This window comes from Scylla paramamosain, chromosome 19 (genome assembly GCF_035594125.1).
Source record: "Scylla paramamosain isolate STU-SP2022 chromosome 19, ASM3559412v1, whole genome shotgun sequence".
Lineage (NCBI taxonomy): Eukaryota > Metazoa > Arthropoda > Malacostraca > Decapoda > Portunidae > Scylla > Scylla paramamosain.
In genome coordinates, this window is record NC_087169.1 from 5,106,590 (window position 1) to 5,131,200 (window position 24,611).

The window sequence follows — 24,611 nt, forward strand, 5'->3', positions numbered from 1 at the left end:
TCCAATCACTTCATAGCTGTATCTTAGTCTATCGTTCCAATCCATTCTCATGTTCCCCAAAGCGGAGGTGCCTCTGGGGTTTTGCCACTGCTTATTTTGGGGGACATGACGAGGATGTTATTCTGATTTTCATTAGAATGACAAATGTTTCCGTGTGAGAGACCCTTCTTTGTGTGTTGAGCGCATAATAAAAGTGATAGTGTCTGGCATGGAGGCATATATTCTTCACTGTTTCTCTCAATTTAAACCTTCCAAGCCTTGCTTTAACACAGCCTGTTCTCGTGCTATACATGATAACGAATCTCATAGATTTCTTATTACTTCCCGGAACCATGCCAAGTTTATTCTCCAACTAGCCAACAACTATCTTATTAATAGAAAGTGCAAAAAAATCTTTCAAGATCTAACTCCACTCGCGACTTCTAGCACATAGCTGAAAAAATAAATAAATAGATAAAAAAAATTATATATATATATATATATATATATATATATATATATATATATATATATATATATATATATATATATATATATATATATATATATATATATATATATATATATATATATATATATATATATATATATATATATATATATTTCATGTTGCATCTTCATGTTTCCATCTTTTATTTCAACCTGAAAGCACCACTATCATTTCATCTACTTCTAAAGCTGAACCCGCTGTTCAGATATTAGCTGGCAACTCTACCTTGGATGATTCATGGTTTGTTCTTATCTCTCATCCACACTCCGACTACTTTATATTACCCCATAACATCCTTCGCAGTGATGTTTTCCATGCCCTCGCTGGCCTTAACCTTCGGAAGGTTTATGGACCTGGGTTTTCCCCTATTATCCTCCGAAACTGTGCCACCATTCATGCACCATGCATACTCAAACTCTTCCATGTCTGTCTGTCAAAATCTACCTTTATTTCTTCCGGAGGTTTACCTGCATTCAGCATGTTCTTGAAAAAGGTGACCGCTTTAGCTTTAGCTGCCTGAGAAAACAAGAGGTGAAATGGCATCAAGAGGATGCAATTATTCTCCACAAAAGGTACTTCAGCCTTCCATCACCAGAATCTCATGCACTTTATATTTTTGCTCGAAACCATGCCACGTCTGTTCTTCAAATAGCCAAAAACTGCTTCATTAACAAAGTGTCAAAATCTTTCAAGATCTAACTCTCCTCGTGACTTCTGGCATCTTGCCAAAAATATCTCCAATAGCTTTGCTTCTTCTTTTTCTTTTCCTCCTTTATTTCAACCAGATGACACCACTGCTATCACATCTATCTCTAAAGCTGAGCTCTTCGCTCAAACCTTTGCAAAAAAATTTACCTTGGACGATTCAGGGCTTCTTCCTCCCTCTCCTCCACCTCTGACAACTTCATGCTACTACCTATTAAAATTATTCGCAATGATGTTTTCCATGCCCTCACTGGCCTAAACCCCCGGAAGGCTTATGGACCTAATGGGGTCGCTCCTATTGTTCTCCGAAACGGTGCCTCCGTGCTTGCACCTTGCCTAATCAAACTCTTTCAGCTCTGTCTGTCAACATCTACCTTTCCTTCATGCTGGAAGTTTGCCTACATTCAACCTGTTCCTAAAAAGGGTGACTGTTCTAATCCCTCGGACTACCGTCCTATTGCTTTAATTTCCTGCCTATCTAAACATCTATTACTTCACAACCTTCTATCTGATCGCCAGTATGGGTTCCGTCAAGGCCACTCTACTGGTGATCTTCTGGCTTTCCTAACTGAGTCTTGGTCATCCTCTTTTAGAGATTTTGGTGAAACTTTTGCTGTTGCCTTGGACATATCAAAAGCTTGTGATAGAGTCTGGCACAAAGCTTTGATTTCCAAACTACCCTCCAACATCTTCTATCCTTCTCTCTGTAACTTCGTCTTAAGTTTCCTTTCTGACCGCTCTATTGCTGCTGTGGTAGACGGTCACTGTTCTTCTCGTAAATCTATTAACAGTGGTGTTCCTCGGGGTTCTGTCCTGTCACCAACTCTCTTCTTATTATTCATTAACTATCTCCTAAACTAAACTTCTTGTCCTATCCACTCCTACGCTGATGATACCACCCTGCACTTTTCCACGTCTTTTCATAGACGTCCAACCCTTCAGGAGGTAAACATTTCATGCAGGGAAGCCACAGAACGCTTGACTTCTGATCTTTCTAAAATTTCAGATTTGGGCAGAGCAAACTTAGTATTGTTCAATGCCTCAAAAACTCAATTCCTCCATCTATCAACTCGACACAACCTTCCAGACAACTATCCCCTCTTCTTCAGTGACACTCAACTGTTCCCCTCTTCTACACTGAACATCCTCGGACTGTCCTTTACTTATAATCTGAACTGGAAACTTCACGTGTCATCTCTAGCTGAAACAGCTTCTATGAAGTTAGGTGTTCTGAGACGTCTACGCCAGTTTTTTCTCACCCCACCAGCAGCTAACTCCGTACAAGGGCCTTATCTGTCCATGTATGGAGTATGCTCCACATGTCTGGGGGGTTTCCACTCATACTGCTCTTCTAGACAGGGTGGAATCAAAAGCTTTTCGTCTCATCAACTCCTCTCCTCTAACTCACTGTCATCAGCCTCTCTTTCACTGCCACAGTGTTGCATCTCTAGCTGTCTTCTACCGCTATTTTCATGCTAACTGCTCTTCTGATCTTGCTAACTGCATGCCTCCCCTCCTCCCTGCACAAGAGTTTTTTTCTTTCTTTCACCCCTATTCTGTCCACCTCTCTAACGCAAGAGTTATCCAGTATTCTCAATCATTCATCCCTTTCTCTGGTAAACTCTGGAACTCCCTGCCTGCTTCTGTATTTCCACCATCCTATGACTTGAATTCCTTCAAGAGGGACGTTTCAAGACACTAATCCATTAATTTTTGATAACTGCTTTGATCCTTTTATGGGACTGGCATTTCAGTGGGCATTTTTTTTATTTGATTTTTGTTGCCCTTGGCCAGTGCCCTTCCTACATAAAAAAAAATAAAATAATAATAATTCAAACTTTGCACCATAGTGTGTCTTCCTTTATTCCTCCTCTCATCAAACCATGAAGTGAATTAACTTCTATTTGAGTCTTCTCCAACTCAAATAGTCTGTTCTTCTCAGCCTCTTCCCTTTAATACATCCTTGCCTTCTTCTCTTTTTCTGCTTCGAGTAATCTCATCTCATCTTTTTTTGCCTCAAGCAACCTTAGCTGCTCCTTTTCAAGTAATCTTGCCATCTCCTCGGTCGTCAGCCTCCTGGCTTCCCTAACCTTGTCAACCTTCAATCTCCTTTACTCAGCCTCAACTTCCAACTGAAGCCTTCTCAATTCTTTCTCCTTCTTTGCTTCTATATTAAATCTTTTAGCCTCTCTAGCCTCCTTCTCAGCTTCCAGTTCTATTCTTCTCATTTTTAATTTGAATCTAATCTACTCAGAGATATCTTCTGTCTGGGAAATTCCCCAGTACTGTGGGTAGGACTTAAATGTCCTCGAGCACTATTTGCGGGACTGTCCTCACACCAAACTACGTCAAATTTGCACTGCCATTTCCGGCAGAGGCAGGAGACTTGGGTCGTGAGCCGATCCTGCTACCAGCCTTTCCCTCCATGACGCAAGCTGAGTATGGGGACACAAAGGGCAACGGAACAAACAACAAGCAATTGTCGCCCCCACGTGGCTACGGAGCTTCCAACAATCCTGACTAGGTTACCAATTTTTGTTACGACCAGATTCCGCCCCTCCCATAGTTGCCACTATCTCGGGTCAGCTCCCATAGACTACCACCTAAGTAATCTAGTGCAGGGCCTAACTATGGGTTCACAGGGTCCTTCTGGTCTCCTGCCCCCTTAAAGACATAGTCATAACACCAGGTTTGGCCCTTCTCACGGTTGCCACTAAGTCGGGTCAGCCTCACTGAACTACGAACTATGTAGTTTAATGCAGGGGTCAATACCTCCTTCACAGAGTCCTTCAGGTCTCCAGTGTTGAGTTAAATAAATGAGATCGCTAACCTGTTTCCTCTCCTACAGGTAAGGGAATATTGCAACTGCTAAGTAAGTCCACCTCGCTGAACCTAATGGGGTCCCTCCTATTGTTCTCCAAACCGGGCCTCCGTGCTTGCACCTTGCCTAGTCAAAGTCTTTCAACTTTGTCTGTCAACATCTATCTTTCCTTCTTGCTGGGAGTTTGCCTACATTCACCCTGTTCCCAAATCTTTTGACCGTTCTAAACCCTCAAAGTACCGTCCTATTGCTTTAATTTCCTGCATATTTAGAGTTTTTTAATCTTTCCTCAACAGGAAGATTCTTAACATCCATCACTTCACAACCTTCTATCTGGTCGCCAGTATGGGTTCCGTCATGGCCGCTCTACTGGTGATCTTCTAGTTTTCCTTATTGAATCTTGGTCATCCTCTTTTAGGAATTTTGGTGAAACTTTTGCTGTTGTCCTAGACATATAAAAATCTTTTGATAGAGTCTGGCACAAAACTTTGATTTCCAAATTATCTTCCTATGGCCTCTGTCCTTCTCTCTGTAACTTTATCTCTAAGTTTCCTTTCTAACCGTTCTATTGCTGTTGTGGAAGACGGTCACTGTTCTTTTCCTAAATCTGTTAACAGTTGTGTTCCTCAGGGTTCTGTCCTGTCACTCACTCTCTTGTTATTATTCATCAGTGACCTTATTATCCTATCCACTCCTCTCCACTCCTACGCTGATGGTATCACCTTTCACTTTTCCACGTCTTTTAGGAGAGGTCCAACCCTTCAGGAAGTAAACAGTTCAAGCAGGGAAGCCACAGGACGCCTGATTTCTGATCTGTCTAAAATTTCTGACTGGGGCAGAGCAAACTTGGTATTGTTCATTGCCTCAAAAACTCAATTCCTTCATCTCAACACAACTCAACACAACCTTCCAGACAACTATCCCCTCTTCTTTAATGACACCCAACTGTCCCCCTCTTCTATACTGAACATCCTGGATCTGCCCTTTACTTATAATCTAAACTGAAATTTCATATTTTAGTCCAGCTAAAACAGCTTCTAAGAAGTTAGTCGTTCTGAGACCTCTCCGCCAGTTTTCCTCAACGCCCCAGATACTAAGTCTGTATAAGGGCCTTTTCCGTCCATGTATGGAATATCCTTCACATTTCTGGGGGGCTCCACTCATACCGCTTTTATAGACAGAGTGGAATGAAAAGCTTTTTCGTCTCATTAACTCCTCTCCTCTAACCAACTGTCTTTAGCCTCTCTCTCATCGCCGCAATGTTACATCTCTAGTTATCTTCTACCGCTATTTTCATGGTAACTGCTCTTCTCATCTTGTTAACTGCATGCCTCCCCTCCTCCCATGGGTTCGGTGCATAAGACCACTATTCTGCCCACCTCTTTAATGGAAGAGTTAACTTTGCTTTGAGAGTTCCTTTGAATAATTAAATAATGTCTAATCAAACAAAGACTCTTTAATATATATATATATATATATATATATATATATATATATATATATATATATATATATATATATATATATATATATATATATATATATATATATATATATATATATATATATATATATATATATATATATATATATATATATATATATATATATATATATATATATATATATATATATATATATATATATATATATATATATATATATATATATATATATATATATATCCTCTGGGTCTTCGTGCTTTTATCTGCCTTACTGGTGTATGTCTGCCCTATGTCCTGGCTTAACACCGACTGGCTCGTAGGAAAGCGACTCTGGCCCTTGTCTCAGGCCTGGAAAATCTATAGACCACGATTACATAGTACGGGTGTTAGGGTTTCACTAGAATGGTGAAACAAATTTAAGACTACGCCGCATAATTATTGGTAATGAAAAAAAAAATAAATGTAAGTGCATTGGTGAAGAAATGGAGCGATGTGGGACGCTGCAAGCTGAGGATGCTCCTTTAACTGTCTCTCCATACTATGTAAAATGTTGTCAAACATTTTGGAACGCTACACAACCATGTCTGTGGTAAGGAACTTCTTCACGAACCTCATCGCTCAATTTCTGTACCAATATACTTAGAGTCTTTTCATTCCCTACAGTTATCCGGCGTAGTTTTATATTTATTTCACCATTCTAGTGAAACACTAACACTGGTGGTACGTAATCGTTGCCTGTATATTTTCCAAGCATCACACATCACCTTAGTAGAAAACTTTATTTAAAAATATTTTCTTAGCCAAAAACAAAGACCGGTCACAAAAATATAACTACCTCTTACACGAATATGTCGAGTACTGAATCCGTTACTTTGTGCTTTCAAAAACATATGAGGGAATAATTTAAGTAGCAATACAGTTATTTTCTCACAGAAGACTTTTTTTTCAGACCGAGAAGAGGCAAGTTGCCAGTTTGTGCAATGTAACGCTCACGTTATATAAGTGTGTGTGAGTGTGTGTGTGTGTGTGTGTGTGTGTGTGTGTGTGTGTGTGTATATATATATATATATATATATATATATATATATATATATATATATATATATATATATATATATATATATATATATATATTTTTTTTTTTACTGAAATACTTGACTTTATTTCAAGTGGTAGACTATTCCATATCTTCAGACCTTTCACTCTAATACTTCTGCATGGACTATTCTACAATAAGGAATTGTTAGGTCATTATGTCATGTGTTGAAATTATATGAAAGTAATTGAAAAATAAATAATGGAATTTTAATACAAAACCACAGGTCTGCAAAATAATATGTTCGGAAGTTTTAAGACTTTGTTATCACTTAACCGTAAAGTATAGCAGGTGCAGAGAGAGAGAGAGAGAGAGAGAGAGAGAGAGAGAGAGAGAGAGAGAGAGAGAGAGAGAGAGAGAGAGAGAGAGAGAGAGAGACTTACCTATTTCGCATGGTATTTCTGAATAACAAAACACTATTTGTTTCAGAAAGCAGAGGAGAAAGTTCGTGGAGGCTCCCATGTGGTACATTAGTTAGAATGAGAATCTTCGTAGGCCACCGAAGAAGGCCAGCTTCGGAACACAACTTTGCCATTTCACTGAGATAAGTTGGATTGTCGCTTACTACAATCACCATCACTCTTAAAGGTGATATAACAAGCTAGTGATCGAAGAAAAGAAAAAGTAAATGAGTGCCAAGTGTAAGGATACTGTTAAATAATAAATATTCACACACACACACACACACACACACACACACACACACACACACACACACACACACACACACATGCTGAATATATATATATATATATATATATATATATATATATATATATATATATATATATATATATATATATATATATATATATATATATATATATATATATATATATATATATATATATATATATATATATATATATATATATATATATATATATTTTTTTTTTTTTTTTTTTTTCTTTTTATGTAGAAAGGATACTGGCCAAGGGCAACAAAAATCTGATAAAAAAATGCCCACTGAAATGCCAGTCCCATAAAAAAGGTCAAAGCAGTGGTCAAAAATTGGTGGAAAAGTGTCTTGAAACCTCCCTATTGAAGGAATTCAAGTCAAAGGAAGGTGGAAATACAGAAGCAGGCAGGGAGTTCCAGAGTTTACCAGAGAAAGGGATGAATGATTGAGAATACTGGTTAACTCTTGCGTTAGAGAGGTGGACAGAATAGGGGTGAGAGAAAGAAGAAAGTCTTGTGCAGCGAGGCCGAGGAAGGAGGGGAGGCATACAGTTAGCAAGATCAGAAGAGCAATTGGCATGAAAATAGCGGTAGATGACAGCTAGATATGCAACATTGCGGCGGTGAGAGAGGGGCTGAACACAGTCAGTTAGAAGAGAGGAGTTGATGAGACGAAAAGCTTTTGATTCCACCATGTCTAGAAGAGCAGTATGAGTGGAACCCCCCCAGACACGTGAAGCATACTCCATACATGGACGGATAAGGCCCTTGTACAGAGTTAGCAGCTGGGGGGGGTGAGAAGAACTGGCGGAGACATCTCAGAACACCTAACTTCATAGAAGCTATTTTAGCTAGAGATGAGATGTGAAGTTTCCAGTTCAGATTATAAGTAAAGGACAGACCGAGGATGTTCAGTGTAGAAGAGGGGGACAGTTGAGTGTCATTGAAGAAGAGGGGATAGTTGTCTGGAAGGTTGTGTCGAGTTGATAGATGGAGGAATTGAGTTTTTGAGGCATTGAACAATACCAAGTTTGCTCTGCCCCAATCAGAAATTTTAGAAAGATCAGAAGTCAGGACACCTATGAAAAGACGTGGAAAAGTGCAGGGTTGTATCATCAGCATAGGAGTGGATAGGACAAGAAGTTTGGTTTAGAAGGTCATTAATGAATAATAAGAAGAGAGTGGGTGACAGGACAGAACCCTGAGGAACCCCACTGTCAATAGATTTAGAAGAACAATGACCGTCTACCACAGCAGCAATAGAACGGTCAGAAAGGAAACTTGAGATGAAGTTATAGAGAGAAGGATAGAAACCGTAGGAGAGTAGTTTGGAAATCAAAGCTTTGTGCAAGACTCTATCAAAGGCTTTTGATATGTCCAAGGCAACAGCAAAAGTTTCACCAAAGTCTCTAAAAGAGGATGACCAAGACTCAGTAAGGAAAGCCAGAAGATCACCAGTAGAGCGGCCTTAACGGAACCCATACTGGCGATCAGATAGAAGGTTGTGAAGTGATAGATGTTTAAGAATCTTCCTGTTGAGGTTAGATTCAAAAACTTTAGATAGGCAGGAAATTAAAGCAATAGGACGGTAGTTTGAGGGATTAGAACGGTCACCCTTTTTAGGAACAGGTTGAATGTAGGCAAACTTCCAGCAAGAAGGAAAGGTAGATGTTGACAGACAGAGCTGAAAGAGTTTGACTAGGCAAGGTGCAAGCACGGAGGCACAGTTTCGGAGAACAATAGGAGGGACCCCATCAGGTCCATAAGCCTTCTGAGGGTATAGGCCAGCGAGGGCATGGAAAACATAATTGCGAAAAATTTTAATACGTGGCATGAAGTAGTCAGAGGGTGGAGGAGAGGGAGGAACAAGCCCTGAATCGTCCAAGGTAGAGTTTTTAGCAAAGGTTTGAGCAATGAGTTCAGCTTTAGAAATAGATGTGATAGCAGTGGTGCCATCTGGTTGAAGTAGAGGAGGGAAAGAAGAAGAAGCAAAGTTATTGGAGATATTTTTGGCTAGATGCCAGAAATCACGAGGGGAGTTAGATCTTGAAAGGTTTTGACATTTTTTTGTTAATGAAGGAGTTTTTGGCTAGTTGGAGAACAGACTTGGCATGGTTCCGGGCAGAAATGTAAAGTGCATCAGATTCTGGTGATAGAAGGCTTAAGTATCTTTTGTGGGCCACCTCTCTATCATGTATAGCACGAGAACAAGCTGTGTCAAACCAAGGTTTAGAAGGTTTAGGAAGAGAAAAAGAGTGAGGAATGTACGCCTCCATGCCAGACACTATCACCTCTGTTATGCGCTCAGCACACAAACACGGGTCTCTGACACGGAAGCAGTAGTCATTCCAAGGAAAATCAGCAAAATACCTCCTCAGGCTCCCCCAACTAGCAGAGGCAAAACGCCAGAGGCACCTTCGCTTTGGGGGATCCTGAGGAGGGATTGGAGTGATAGGACAAGATAAAGATATGAGATTGTGATTGGAGGAGCCCAACGGAGAAGAAAGGGTGACAGCATAAGTAGAAGGATTAGAGGTCAGGAAAAGGTCAAGAGTGTTGGGCGTATCTCCAAGACGGTCAGGAATACGAGTAGGGTGTTGCACCAATTGCCCTAGGTCATGGAGGATAGCAAAGTTGTAGGCTAGTTCACCAGGATGGTCAGTGAAGGCAGAGGAAAGCCAAAGCTGGTGGTGAATATATATATATATATATATATATATATATATATATATATATATATATATATATATATATATATATATATATATATATATATATATATATATATATATATATATATATATATATATATATATATATAGAGAGAGAGAGAGAGAGAGAGAGAGAGAGAGAGAGAGAGAGAGAGAGGGAGAGAGAGAGAGAGAGAGAGAGAGAGAGAGAGAGAGAGAGAGAGAGAGAGAGAGAGAGAGAGAGAGAGAGAGAGAGAGAGAGAGAGAGAGAGAGAGAGAGAGAGAGAGAGAGAGAGAGAGAGAGAGAGAGAGAGAGAGAGAGAGAGAGAGAGAGAGAGATAATGGTCGTTAATGACAAACTGGTGTTATTTGCACTTACCTCACTGTCTCTTTGGGTAACAGATGATATGTTTACCTTTTTGATCGTTGGCAACAAATTTTTCACCCCTTCTTTGAAGATAGTAAGACCTCTTGACGTTTGGTTTCCAAACACATCCTATATGTAATGAAATAATGTATCAGCAGGTAAACATTTCACACAGGGAAGGCACAGAACGCTTGACTTCTGATCTTGCTAAAATTTCTGATTGGGGCAGAGCAAACTTGGTATTGTTCAATTCCTCAAAAACTAAATTCCTCCATATTTCAACTCAACACAGCATCTTTCAACTCAACACAACCTTCCAGACAACTATCCCCTCTTCTTCAATGACACTCAACTGCCCCCCTCTTCTACACTGAACATCCTCGGTCTGTCCTTTACTTATAATCTGAACTGGAAACTTCACATCTCATCTCTAGCTAAAACAGCTTCTTTGAAGTTAGGTGTTCTAAGACGTCTCCGCCAGTTTTTGTTACCCCCCAGCTGCTAATGCTGTAGAAGGGCCATATCCGTCCATGTATGGAGTATGCTTCACATGTGTGGGGGGGGGTTCCACTCATACTGCTTTTCTAGACAGGGTAGAATGAAAAGCTTTTCGTCTCATCAACTCCTCTCCTCTAACTGACTGTCTTCAGGCTCTCTCTCACCGCCGCAATGTTGCATGTCTAGCTGTCTTCTATCGTTATATTCATGCTAACTACTCTTCTGATCTTACTAACTGCATGCCTCCCTTCCTCCCGCGCCCTCGCTGCACAAGACTTTCTTCTGTCTCTCATCCCTATTCTGTCCACCTTTCTAACGCAAGAGTTAACCAGTAGTCACAATCATTTAATCCTTTCTCTGGTAAACTCTGGAACTCCCTGCCTGCATCTGTATTTCCACCTTCCTATGACTTGAATTCCTTCAAGAGGGAGGTTTCAAGACACTTATCTATCATGTTTTGACTACTGCTTTGACCCTTTTATGGGACTGGCATTTCAGTGGGCTTTTTTTTTTTTTTTTACTTGATTTCTGATGCCCTTGGCCAGTGTCCCTTCTGCATAAAAAAAAAAAAAATCACTAGCCATCACTAACTATTTCTCCAACACACTGTCATCCTATTGGCCGAGTTTACCTTGAATGGGATCACGTTTTCTTAGTGTCCCCCTTTTTCTGGTTACCTGCCTTTCGGACATTATCCTTATTATTGGTTATAAGTAGTGTAAGGCTTATTTACTCATTTTATATCTTGTAGAATTATTTTCTTCATAATTTAAGTTCTCTATATCTTTGTATGTATAAGGGAGGAAGTATAATTGAGGTGGAAATATGTTGAAACGAGGGGAGCATGAGTGGTCAACAACACATTCCAAGGAGGGGAAGGCAGAGCGCCTTAGGTCGTGAGGTAGAAGGGAGGGGAGGCGTTTCTCAGGGAAGAATCTTGGTGTGAATTGGTGATGGAGTGAGTGCGTGGATGCATGTGCGGAGCAAATGCATCCACGCTGTTTTTGTCCCCGCCTCGGGGAAGGTCGCCGACCGTGGGTAGTGTTGGCGTGTCCATACTGCCTCGACCGTGCGTGCCCCGAGGTCGGGCTGTCGTCAGCGCAGGGCTGCTGCGGCTCTTGACGGGCCGTAACTTAAGTGATGCTTAAGTGATTCTTCTTCTTTACCTCCTCTATTTCAACCAGATGGCACCACTGCTATCACATCTATTTCTAAAGCTGAACTCTTCGCTCAAACCTTTGCTAAAAACTCTACCTTGGACGATTCTGGGGTTGTTCCGCCCTCTCCTCCACCCTCTGACTACTTCATGCCACGTATTAAAATTCTTCGCAATTCCATGCCCTCGCTGGCCTAAACCCTCGGAAGGCTTATGGACCTGATGGGGTCCCTCCTATTGTTCTCCAAAACTGTGCCTCCGTGCATGCACCTTGCCTATTCAAACTCTTTCAGCTCTGTCTGTCAACATCTACCTTTCCATCTTGCTGGAAGTTTGCCTACATTCAACCTGTTCCTAAAAAGAGTGACCGTTCTAATCCCTCAAACTACCGTCCTATTGCTTTAATATCCTGCCTATCTAAAGTTTTTGACTCTATCCTCAACAGGAAGATTCTTAAACATCTATCACTTCACAACCTTCTATCTGATCGCCAGTATGGGTTCCGTCAAGGCCGCTCTACTGGTGATCTTCGGGCTTTCCTTTACTGAGTCTTGGTCATCGTCTTTTAGAGATTTTTGTGAAACTTTTGCTGTTACCTTGGACATATCAAAAGCTTTTCATAGAGTCTGGCACAAAGCTCTGATTTCCAAACTACCCTCCTACGGTTTCTATCCTTCTCTCTGTAACTTCATCTCAAGTTTCCTTTCTGACTGTTCTGTTGCTGCTGTGGTAGACGGTCACTGTTCTTCTCCTAAATCTATTAACAGTGGTGTTCCTCAGGGTTCTGTCCTGTCACCCACTCTCTTCTTATTATTCATTAATGATCTTCTAAACCAAATTACTTGTCCTTTCCACTCCTATGCTGATGATACCACCCTGCACTTTTACACGTCTTTTCATAGACGTCCAACCTTTCAGGAGATAAACATATCACGCAGGGAAGCCACAGAACGCCTGACTTCTGATCTTTCTAAAATTTCTGATTGGGGCAGAGCAAACTTGGTATTGTTCAATGCCTCAAAAACTCAATTCCTCCATCTATGAACTCGACACATTCTTCCAGACAACTATCCCCTCTTCTTCAATGACACTCAACTGTCCCGCTCTTCTACACTGAACATCCTCGGTCTGTCCTTTACTTATAATCTGAACTGGAAACTTCACATTTCATCTCTAGCTAAAACAGCTTGTATGAAGTTAGCGTTCTGAGACGTTTCTGCCAGTTTTTCTCACACCCCCCCAGCTGCTAACTCTGTACAAGGGCCTTATCCGTCCATGTATGGAGTAAGCTTTTCGTCTCATCGACTCCTCTCCTCTAACTGTCTTCAGCCTCTCTCTCACCGCCGCAATGTTGCATATCTAGCTGTCTTTTACCGCTATTTTCGTGCTAACTGCTCTTCTGATCTTGCTAACTGCATGCCTCCTCTCCTTCCGGAGCCTCGCTGCACAAGACTTTCTTCTATCTCTCACCCCTATTCTGTCCACCTCTCTAACGCAAGAGTTAACCAGTATTCTCAATCATTCATCCCTTTCTCTGGTAAACTCTGGAACTCATACCTGCTTCTGTATTTCCACTTCCTATGACTTGAATTTCTTCAAGAGGGAGGTTTCAAGACACTTATTCATCAATTTTTGACCACTGCTTTGACCCTTTTATGGGACTGGTATTTTAGTAAGCATATTCTTTTATTGGATTTTTGTTGCCCTTGGCCAGTGTCCTTCCTACATAGAAAAAATAAAAAAAAATATGCAGTTTGTCTGGTGTAACTGTCCACCGTATTTGTACAGAACACTTCAACTTGAGTGAGCTCTTGCCCTCTTCACCTTTCTAAGTGCATTATATTGTTGTGAGTCATTGTGTGTCTGTTTCTGTTAAATGCTACTTGTCTCTGTGACCAAAACTGTGAGTGAGACAGACCAGAGGATAGCTACAGCTATCTACTTTCTTCCCGGATTCCCACCAATTTTATAGTAGGTGAAAATTTGTCTTTTGGAAGATCGTAAATATATTGTTGCCTGATCAGAGTGTACAACACTTTGTTGGACTTGGGCGGACCGTTACTGTGGGCGATTGTCCAGTGTCCAGTATTATACCTTGATATGTGTTGTCTCTACTTTTTGTGTTCCCTAGCTCATGACTCATCAGTTCTTTTCATTTTGGGAGACTTAAGTTGACGTTTGTTATATTCCCTTCTCCGTGGGAGGGTTAAACAGAGTGGTGACTAAATTGAGGTTGTATAGTTGATGACGACCAGCAGTTGTCTGGAATCATCGTGTTTATACCCGCATTAGGCTAGGAGGAGCTAGCCTAGCTGATCTGTGTGTAGTGGCAGCTGTGGAGGGGATTGAACCTGGTTTGAACAATATATATATATATATATATATATATATATATATATATATATATATATATATATATATATATATATATATATATATATATATATATATATATATATATATATATTATGTACAGCGAGATGGAGAACATATAAGTGGGAAAGAGAAAGATAAAAAAAAATGAGAGAGAGAGAGAGAGAGAGAGAGAGAGAGAGAGAGAGAGAGAGAGAGAGAGAGAGAGAGAGAGAGAGAGAGAGTTAAGGAGATTTTTCCAGCACAAGCAGGAGACGGCACGGTTGCGGTGAGAGGGAGATCCGCATAGTGTCAGTTAACGAGGGGGGCTTCCACACAAAGGTGGGGGAGCTCACGCACAGATTTGTCCGTGCAGAGGACGCTGATATGGTATTTGTGTCTGAGACTTTCTTGGACAGCAGTGTGTCTGCAAATTATGCCTGCATAAAGGATTACTCTACCTGGGTCAGGAAGAATTGCTCCACACTGGGACAGAGATCGCGCTTTTCAACAAGTCCTCCCTATATGATGTGGTGCTAGATACTCATATTCCTGCAGGTCTTGAAATTATGTTTGAAATAGTAAGTAACGGTGGCCGAGGAACCTTGTGCATAGGCTGTTACAGGCTCCCTCGCAGGGAACTGCACTGGCGGACTTCATCGCAGGCAACCTTGATCATTTAATGACGGTCTATCGGTGTTAGAACATAATCATTCTTGGCGACCTGAATCCTCCAGGGACAAGAAACGAATTCAACTCCCTGCTGGCAATGTTCGACCTGCACAACCACGTCACCTTCCCAACCCATTGATCTGGCTCCTCTCTTAACCACATATTGACGGACTTTCCCTCATCGAGTTGCACGCCTCGTCATTGGGTCCCGTTGGCAGCTCAGACCACGAAGTGGTCTTCATCAGGATACCGCCACGCCACGCGCCACGCGCACCCTATGGCAGTAGGAGAAGGTCGATTAGGCAGGTTTTCGCCGTTATTTGTCACGACTGAAATGGGAGTGCCTGTTGCAATGACATGTCGACCAGCAGGTAGAGCACTTCACTGAGGCGTTGTTGGAAGCACAGGTAACACAGAACCAGGGCTTCTGACCAACCATGGTTCGGGCCTCAGTGTCGGTCCGCCTCAGACAAAAAAATTCCGGGCATGGCGCGCCTATAAGCTCCACCTTACGAGGCGTAACAGGGAGCGTCACAGATTAGCAGCCGCCAGCATGGAAACCACTCAGGTCTGGGTCCAGAACCAATGGATGGAAGATCAAAAAAGAAATCTGAGTGACGAGCAAGTCGGCTCTAAGCAGTGCTGGGGCCTTGTCAAGGACAGCCAAGGGGAGACGAGTGAGCCCATCATTGCTTCCTTCCTGAGGGAGAACAGCAGCACAGTGTCACTTCAACCTGCTAGCCAGAGAGGTTTCGTGAAAAAAAAATTACTGTTCCTGACCCCTCCAGGCCTACCCCTTCACTCCTTGTGGTGAGTGGGGTCTGGCTGACCTCGCTCACCATGAATGAGGCAGAAATGCGAACTGCCCTCTCTACACTATAGGAGACAAAAGCGGCTGGGCTTGATGGGGTGAGTCTGGAATGGCCTAGAACGCTGTTCTGTGGCGCTGTTCTGGAGAGCTGGTTCGCCCCCTCACCAAGATATTAAAGGCTATCGTGCGGCACAACACGTAGCCACGATTGTGGAAGGGCAATCTCGGCGTCCCTGTGCATAAGAAGGGCAGCAGTTCTGAGGCGGCAAACTAACCCCTAATCTCCCTACTGTCTGTGGTAGGTAAGATACTGGAGGGCATCATTGCACAACGCCTCACCGCCCACCTGGACACCCAACACTTTAATAGCGCCAGACAGTTTGGGTTCAGGAAAGAGACCTCAACTTGCTTCTGACTAGCGAGTGGAGCAACGACCTGGACAAAGGGAGACCAACGGCTGATATGGCGCTGGACATCGCCGGTTCCTTCTACCGTGTGTGGCACGGTGTTCTGCTGGAGAGGCTGCTCGCAACGGGTGTGGACGGGGCCAGCGGGTTGGGGCCGCTGCTGTGGAACATTTATATTAACGACCTGCTGTGCCTCATCCCCAGCGCCAGGGCGTATATTGATGACATTACTATATCACTGATTGGCCTTTAGCCCTAGGGAGGAGGTTTCCACGACGTCCCGCCATGTTAACTCCATCCTCCGCCGCATCGAGAAATGGAGAGATAGATTGCAGGTGAGGTTTACCGCTAAGACAGATAATTGTAATGTCCAGAAGCAGTGAGATTCGTCTTTTCTTCAAAGAGACGACGCTGGCACCACAACAAGGGATGAAGATCATGGGGTCACTTGTGACAATAAGCTAACCTTCAGGCCGCACATTACTCAGCTCACCAGAACTGCGGCAGGAAAATTTGCCTCCCTCAGGAGAATATCCTGGCTTCCATGACAGCAGGGGCCAACCGCTGCTGTGCAATGCCCAAGTCCGCTCCTCGCTGGAGTACTCTTATCTTGCCTGGGGAGGTGCAGCCCCCTCACATCTCGCGTTGCATGACAAGGTCCAGCGGAGGGCAGAGATAATCATCAGGGATGGCCACCCTGACCAACGGACCAGCCTGGACAGCTTGCAGCACCGCCTGGACGTGGCAGGCCTGACCAACATTTAAAAGGTGACACAGAAAAAAGTGTCTCAATTGCAGCCACTCCAGCAGCCACCTCGCAAAGTAGCATCCCCAGCTGCCCTGGCCACACTGCGCTCACACACGTCCCGTCACCAAAGACAGTTCATATAAAACCTACGTGAAGTGGTGAAACAGTTTTCTAGCCTCACATATGTGCCTGGACGAACTGAATGTTGATGTGTGTGGGGCTCAGAAATTTAAAGTGCTGACGCATATTTCACTCAGAGTGTTAGGTGATAGTGACACGAGTGATGGTGAATTGTCTATATAGTGTACATATCAAGATTAGGTTTTAAGATAGGGATACTCACACTACCTCCTTTAACCTGGAAAATCTCTTCCTACTTTGTAAATAGCAATGTATTTTTGAATGCATTCATAAGAGAGAGAGAGAGAGAGAGAGAGAGAGAGAGAGAGAGAGAGAGAGAGAGAGAGAGAGAGAGAGAGAGAGAGAGAGAGAGAGAGAGAGAGAGAGAGAGAGAGAGAGAGAGAGAGAGAGAGAGAGAGAGAGAGAGAGAGAGAGAGAGAGAGAGAGAGAGAGAGAGTGAGAGAGAGAGAGAGAGAGAGAGAGAGAGAGAGAGAGAGAGAGAGAGAGAGAGAGAGAGAGAGAGAGACAGAGAGAGAGAGACAGAGAGAGAGAGAGAGAGAGAGAGAGAGAGAGAGAGAGAGAGAGAGATAGAGAGAGAGAGAGAGAGAGAGAGAGAGAGAGAGAGAGAGAGAGAGAGAGAGAGAGAGAGAGAGAGAGAGAGAGAGAGAGAGAGAAGCAAGGGATATGTAGCTGATGGGTTATAGTCGCTGTTTATTAGAAATACTCTAAATATATTAGAAATTGATCTTCCCCATTTGATTTTCCCTACTTTCATTCTTTCTTGAGAGTTGAAATTAATAGAAGAAAGAATGAAGAGTTGTCCTCCCCAACTGTGCATCCAGTTTTCACCCAACCCCTCTAATGTGTGTGTAATAATTTTTTAAACGTAATGTTCCGTTTAGAGTTAGATTCAGTGTGCGAGAGGGCAGAGTGCGGGATACAATTCAACCCTAGCTCTACTTCCCCCTCCCCTCCTTCCTTCTCTGCCCCTCGTCATGTGCCAGGGGAAGCCAATGACATTTCCTACGCACGAGATCAGTAGCAGAGAAGATCGGAAACTGACCTGATGTGCTTAGAGAGGCGTGTTAAGGCGTGGATAGGGAAGGCATATTATTTGTATATCTACGGGTGTGATTATTGTGTAACGCCCTATGGGAGGCCTGGATCTGGAAGAAGCCAGATATTGTGCGAGACAGCGTTTCCCGCTCAGTTTCCTGTTAAGCCTGTGGAACAGAGTAACAGTCCTGTGTTGTCCGGCACTCCGTTAAAGTTTTGCCTATATTTTTGCAGAAATATATACTGGTGTACTAAAAAATATATATAAGCTTCTTCTCCTAGTACTTCTGTAGAGGTGGTGATGGCCAAGGAAGCGCGGTGGTAAATATCAGCAACCGTATATTGATATTATAAAACTGTACAATAACAAGTGATGAGCTGCCAGCTGGCCACATGTCCGCCAACGAGGCCTGGCGAACAAGGACTACCCACGTTCGCCAGCAAGACTGGGAGGACAAGTACTAATCATGATGGGGTGATTGCTGGACTTGCCGGCTTAGGTCAGGCTGGGACTGGTGAGGTGAAGGGAGGTCACACAGCCAAACAGGTAAAGGGCTCGCGAGGTCCTGGAAGCAGGTCGGAACACCGCGGAGACAAAAGGTTGAGGGTTGACCTTACTCCCGCGTGGTGATAGGAGGGCGGCCAGAAGCTCAGTCAGGTCTAGGACAAAAGCGAGGTTAGAAAGGGCCGTCAAGTCCCAAGGGGAAAGGTACACCATGGAATGTGGAGGGCAAGGGTGTGGGTATGTGTTTCCCACACCAGCACACTGCAGCGTACGGTTGTGTGTTGTGTATTTGTTAAATGCTGCTGTTCTTTGTGGTCCATAAATGTGAGTGGGGCAGACCAGAGGATTGTATATTTCTGCTAGGCTACAGCTGCCTACTTTCTTTCTTCATTTCTACCAGACTTTTAGGTGGTGGGTATCTATATGCTGTTGCCTGGCCAGTGTGTAATATTTCTGTTGGACAGTGGGTGGTTGTCCATCCTCACCCTAGGGGGTGTGTTGTCTAAACTATATGTGCTCCCAGGCACGTACCTCATTATTATTATTATTATTATTATTATTATTATTATTATTATTATTATTATTTCTTATTATCATTATTTTTTTCAGCTTAGGGAATTAAGTTGGCGATAATTTTACTCCCTTCCTTGTAGGTGAGTTAAACAATGGCTACCTGAGAGGATTGACAGACATTGGCAACCGGTAGGTGGTTGGTTTCGTTGTATTCGCGCCCTGACAAGGCTATGTAGGAGGTAGCCTAAGGATGGCCCCACCTGAGTCAGTGGCAGCTGTGAGAGTGGTTGTAACCTGGTTCTAACTATATACTGTAAACCCTCACTATATCGAACTCCGTTACAGCGAATTTTGCATTTATCAAACAAAGTATGATCTACCAACCATCTATCTGATTTATCAAATAAAGGTCAGTAAATAAGGCGAAACGTTCGATCAGCGGCGGCGGCGGTGGGTGAGTGGTGGTGGGAGGGAGAGTGTGGGTGGTGGTTGGCTGTGAGCACAGACCGCACCCACACTGTCACAATTCTTTTGCCTCAGATTCCCAGTTGCAGTTGAAGTGAAAGATTGTTGCACTCATATGTATGTATGTATGTATGTACGTATGCGTATTATGTATGCAATTTAGTTTACTAGTTTGTTTGTTTGTAATGTATTCTTGTTTACCAAAGCACAATAAAAACATTTTTCCATAATATTTGTTCTTTATACTAAAATAAAGTATGTGCTACTGTAGTTTATATCCAATGCGTGACTAGCCGAAAGTTATATTATTTGAGGTTCATTTTTATATACATATTTTTTTTTTATTTAATTTTTGTTTAATTTTATTTTTTATATAACTTTTATATCATTTTTATGTAACTTCTCTCTCATGTACCAAGTGAATTTCGGTGTATGAGGAGGGAGTCGAACCCCCGCTATTTTTCGGATTTTCGCCTTTATCGTCAGTGGGTTTCCCCCAATTAGTTCGATATAATTATTATTAATATTATTATTATTTTTTTTTTTTTATGTAGAAGGGACACCGGCCAACAAAAAAAAAAGAAAAAAAAAAAGAAAAAAAAAAACCACTGAGATGCCGGTCCAGAATAGGGTCCGAAGTGGTATTCAAAAATTGAAGGATAAGTGTATTGAAAACTCCCTCTTCAAGGAATTCAAGGCATAAGAAGGTGTAAATGCAATCACAGGCAGGGGATTCCAGAGTTTACTAGAGAAAGGGGTGAATGATTGACAACACTGGTTAATTCTTGCATTAGAGAGGTGGACAAAATAGGGGTGTGAGGAAGAAGAAAGTCTTTTTTTTTTTATGTAGAAAAGATACTGGCCATGGGCAACAAAAATCTAATAAAAAAAATGCCCACTGAAATGCCAGTCCCATAAAAGAGTCAAAGCAGTGGTCAAAAATTGGTGGATAAGTGTCTTGAAACCTCCCTCTTGAAGGAATTCAAGTCGTAGGAAGGTGGAAATAAAGAAGCAGGCAGGGAGTTCCAGAGTTTACCAGAGAAAGGGATGAATGATTGAGAATACTGGTTAACTCTTGCGTTAGAGGTGGACAGAATAGGGGTGAGAGAAAGAAGAAAGTCTTGTACAGCGAGGCCGCGGAAGGAGGGGAGGCATGCAGTTAGCAAGATCAGAAGAGCAGTTAGCATGAAAATAGCGGTAGAAGACAGCTAGATATGCAACATTGCGGCGGTGAGAGAGAGGCTGAAGACAGTCAGTTAGAGGAGAGGAGTTGATGAGACGAAAAGCTTTTGATTCCACCATGTCTAGAAGAGCAGTATGAGTGGAACCCCCCCAGACATGTGAAGCATACTCCATACATGGACGGATAAGGCCCTTGTACAGAGTTAGCAGCTAGGGGGGAGTGAGAAAAAACTGGCGGAGACGTCTCAGAAATCCTAACTTCATAGAAGCTGTTTTAGTTAGAGATGAGATGTGAAGTTTCCAGTTCAGATTATAAGTAAAGGACAGACCGAGGATGTTCAGTGTAGAAGAGGGGGGCAGTTGAGTGTCATTGAAGAAGAGGGGATAGTTGTCTGGAAGGTTGTGTCGAGTTGATAGATGGAGGAATTGAGTTTTTGAGGCATTGAACAATACCAAGTTTGCTCTGCCCCAATCAGAAATTTTAGAATGATCAGAAGTCAGGCGTTCTGTGGCTTCCCTGCGTGATATGTTTACCTCCTGAATGGTTGGACGTCTATGAAAAGACGTGGAAAAGTGCAGGGTGGTATCATCAGCGTAGGAGTGGATAGGACAAGAAGTTTGGTTTAGAAGATCATTAATGAATAATAAGAAGAGAGTGGGGGACAGAACAGAACCCTGAGGAACACCACTGTTAATAGATTTAGGAGAAGAACAGTGACCGTATACCAGCAATAGAACGGTCAGAAAGGAAACTTGAGATGAAGTTACAGAGAGAAGGATAGAAACCGTAGAAGGGTAGTTTGGAAATAAAAGCTTTATGCCAGACTCTATCAAAGGCTTTTGATATATCCAAGGCAACAGCAAAAGTTTCACCAAAATCTCTAAAAGAGGATGACCAAGACTCAGTAAGGAAAGCCCGAAGATCACCAGTAGAGCGGCCTTGACGGAACCCATACTGGCGATCAGATAGAAGGTTGTGAAGTGATAGATGTTTAAGAATCTTCCTGTTGAGGATAGATTAAAAAACTTTAGATAAGCAGGAAATTAAAGCAATAGGACGGTAGTTTGAGGGATTAGAGCGGTCACCCTTTTTAGGAACAGGTTGAATGTAGGCAAACTTCCAGCAAGAAGGAAAGGTAGATGTTGACAGAGAGAGCTGAAAGAGTATGACTAGGCAAGGTGCAAGCACGGAGGCACAGTTTCGGAGAACAATAGGAGGGACCCCATCAGGTCCATAAGCCTTCCGAGGGTTTAGGCCAGCGAGGGCATGGAAAACATCATTGCAAAGAATTTTAATAGGTGGCATGAAGTAGTCAGAGGGTGGAGGAGAGGGAGGAACAAGCCCAGAATCGTCCAAGGTAGAGTTTTTAGCAAAGGTTTCAGCAAAGAGTTCAGCTTTAGAAATAGATGTGATAGCAGTGGTGCCATCTGGTTGAAGTAGAGGAGGGAAAGAAGAAGAATCAAAGTTATTGGAGATATTTTTGGCCAGATGCCAGAAATCACGAGGGGAGTTAGATCTTGAAAGGTTTTGACAATTTCTGTTAATGAAGGAGTTTTTGGCTAGTTGGAGAATAGACTTGGCATGGTTCCGGGCAGAAATATAAAGTGCATGAGATTCTGGTGATGGAAAGCTTAAGTACCTTTTGTGGGCCACCTCTCTATCATGTATAGCACGAGAACAATCTGTGTTAAACCAAGGTTTAGAAGGTTTAGGACGAGAAAAAGAGTGAGGAATGTATGCCTCCATGCCAGACACTATCACCTCTGTTATGCGCTCAGCACACAAACACGGGTCTCTGACACGGAAGTAGTAGTCATTCCAAGGAAAATCAGCAAAATACCTCCTCAGGTCCCCCCAACTAGCAGAGGCAAAACGCCAGAGGCACCTTCGCTTAGGGGGATCCTGAGGAGGGATTGGAGTGATAGGACAAGATAAAGATATTAGATTGTGATCGGAGGAGCCCAACGGAGAAGAAAGGATGACAGCATAAGCAGAAGGATTAGAGGTCAAGAAAAGGTCAAGAATGTTGGGCGTATCTCCAAGACGGTCAGGAATACGAGTAGGGTGTTGCACCAATTGCTCTAGGTCCTGGAGGATAGCAAAGTTGTAGGCTAGTTCACCAGGATGGTCAGTGAAGGGAGAGGAAAGCCAAACCTGGTGGTGAACATTGAAGTCTCCAAGAATGGAAATCTCTGCAAAAGGTAAGAGGGTCAGAATGTGCTCCACTTTGGAAGTTAAGTAGTCAAAGAATTTCTTATAGTCAGAGGAGTTAGGAGAGAGGTATACAGCACAGATAAATTTAGTATGAGAGTGACTCTGTAGTCGTAGCCAGATGGTGGGAAACTCGGAAGATTCAAGAGCGTGGGCACGAGAGCAAGTTAAGTCATTGCACACATAAACGCAGCATCCAGCTTTGGATCGAAAATGAGGATAGAGAAAGTAGGAGGGAACAGAAAAGGGGCTACTGTCAGTTGCCTCAGACACCTGAGTTTCAGTGAGGAAAAGAAGATGAGGTTTAGAAGAGGAGAGGTGGTGTTCTACAGATTGAAAATTAGATCTTAGACAGCGAATGTTGCAGAAGTTAATGAAGAAAAAGTTGAGGGGGGTGTCAAGACACTTAGGGTCGTCGACAGAAAGGCAGTCCGACCTGGGGACATTTATGGTCCCCTCCCCAGATGGGGATTCCGAGGCTGGTGTAGGAGTCGCCATGATGATTTTAAAATTTTTGGGTGAAGGGTGTGTGTGTTATTAGGTGCTTGTAGTTTTGTGAGGAGAAAGAGAGTTGTCTTTAGAGGGCAGGCTGTGACTGCCCCTTTGTGTTGTGAGACACAAAGGGAAACGTTCAGTGAGGTCACAGCTGGTCACAGCTGTGAGGTCACAGCTGATAAGTTCACAGCACCCCCTGAACAGTGCTTTAGACCTCACTGGGAGTAATTATCGTTTCGGCAGGTGTAAACTGCCTCCTCTTTGTGCAACGAGTTCGCGGGAGGAGTGGAAGGCATGCAGTTAACAATATCAAAAGAGCAGTTACCATGAAAATAGCGGTAAAAGACAGGTAGAGATGCAACATTGCAGCGATCAGAATAAGGCGAAAGACAGTTAATTAGAGGAGAGGAGTTTTTGAGACGAAAAGCTTTTGATTCCACGCCCAGACATGTGAAGAATACTCCATATATGGACGGATAAGGGCCCTTGTACAGAGTTAGTAACGGTTGGGGGGGGGGAAAACTTTGGCGGAGACGTCTCAAAACACCTAACTTCAAAGAAGCTGTTTCAGCTAGAGATGAAACGTGAAGTTTCCATTTTAGATTATAAGAAAAGGACAAACCGAGGATGTTCAGTGTAGAAAAAGAGGACAGTTGAGTGTCGTTCAAGAAGAGGGGATAGTTGTCTGGAAGTTTGTGTGGAGTTGATAAATGGAGGAATTAAGTTTTTGATGCATAGAACAACACTAAGCCTGCTCTGCCCCAATCAAACATTTTAAAGAGATAAGCAGTCAGGCGTTCTGTGGCTTCCTTGTGTGAACTGTTTACTTCCTGAAGAGTTGAACGTCTATGAAGAAACGTGGAAAAAAGTGCAGTGTGGTATCATCAGCGTAGGAGGGGTTAGGACAAGAAGTTTGGTTTAGAAGATCATTCATGAATAATAGGAAGAGTGTGGGTAACAGGACAGAGCTTTGAGGAACACCACTGTTAATAGATTTATGAGAAGAACAGTGACCGTCTATCACAGCAGCAACAGAATGGTCAGAAAGGAAACTTAAGATAAAGTTACAAAGAGATGGATAGAAGTCATAGAAGAGTTGTTTGGAAATCAAATTTTTTCTCCAGACT

General features: G+C 42.6%; 2 long non-coding RNA genes across 2 annotated transcripts in view; both read right to left on the reverse strand.

Moving 5' to 3' along the window:
• LOC135110045 (uncharacterized) overlaps positions 1–7,141 on the reverse strand; it is a 31,357-nt gene extending 24,216 nt beyond the window's left edge. Inside the window, exon 1 of the long non-coding RNA XR_010273058.1 lies at positions 6,941–7,141. This is a non-coding gene — a long non-coding RNA (uncharacterized LOC135110045). The remainder of the gene's footprint in view (positions 1–6,940) is intronic.
• Positions 7,142–10,347: 3,206 nt separating this feature from the next.
• Positions 10,348–24,611, reverse strand: part of LOC135110046 (uncharacterized) — a 43,900-nt gene continuing 29,636 nt past the window's right edge. The window contains exon 3 of the long non-coding RNA XR_010273059.1: positions 10,348–10,421. This is a non-coding gene — a long non-coding RNA (uncharacterized LOC135110046). The remainder of the gene's footprint in view (positions 10,422–24,611) is intronic.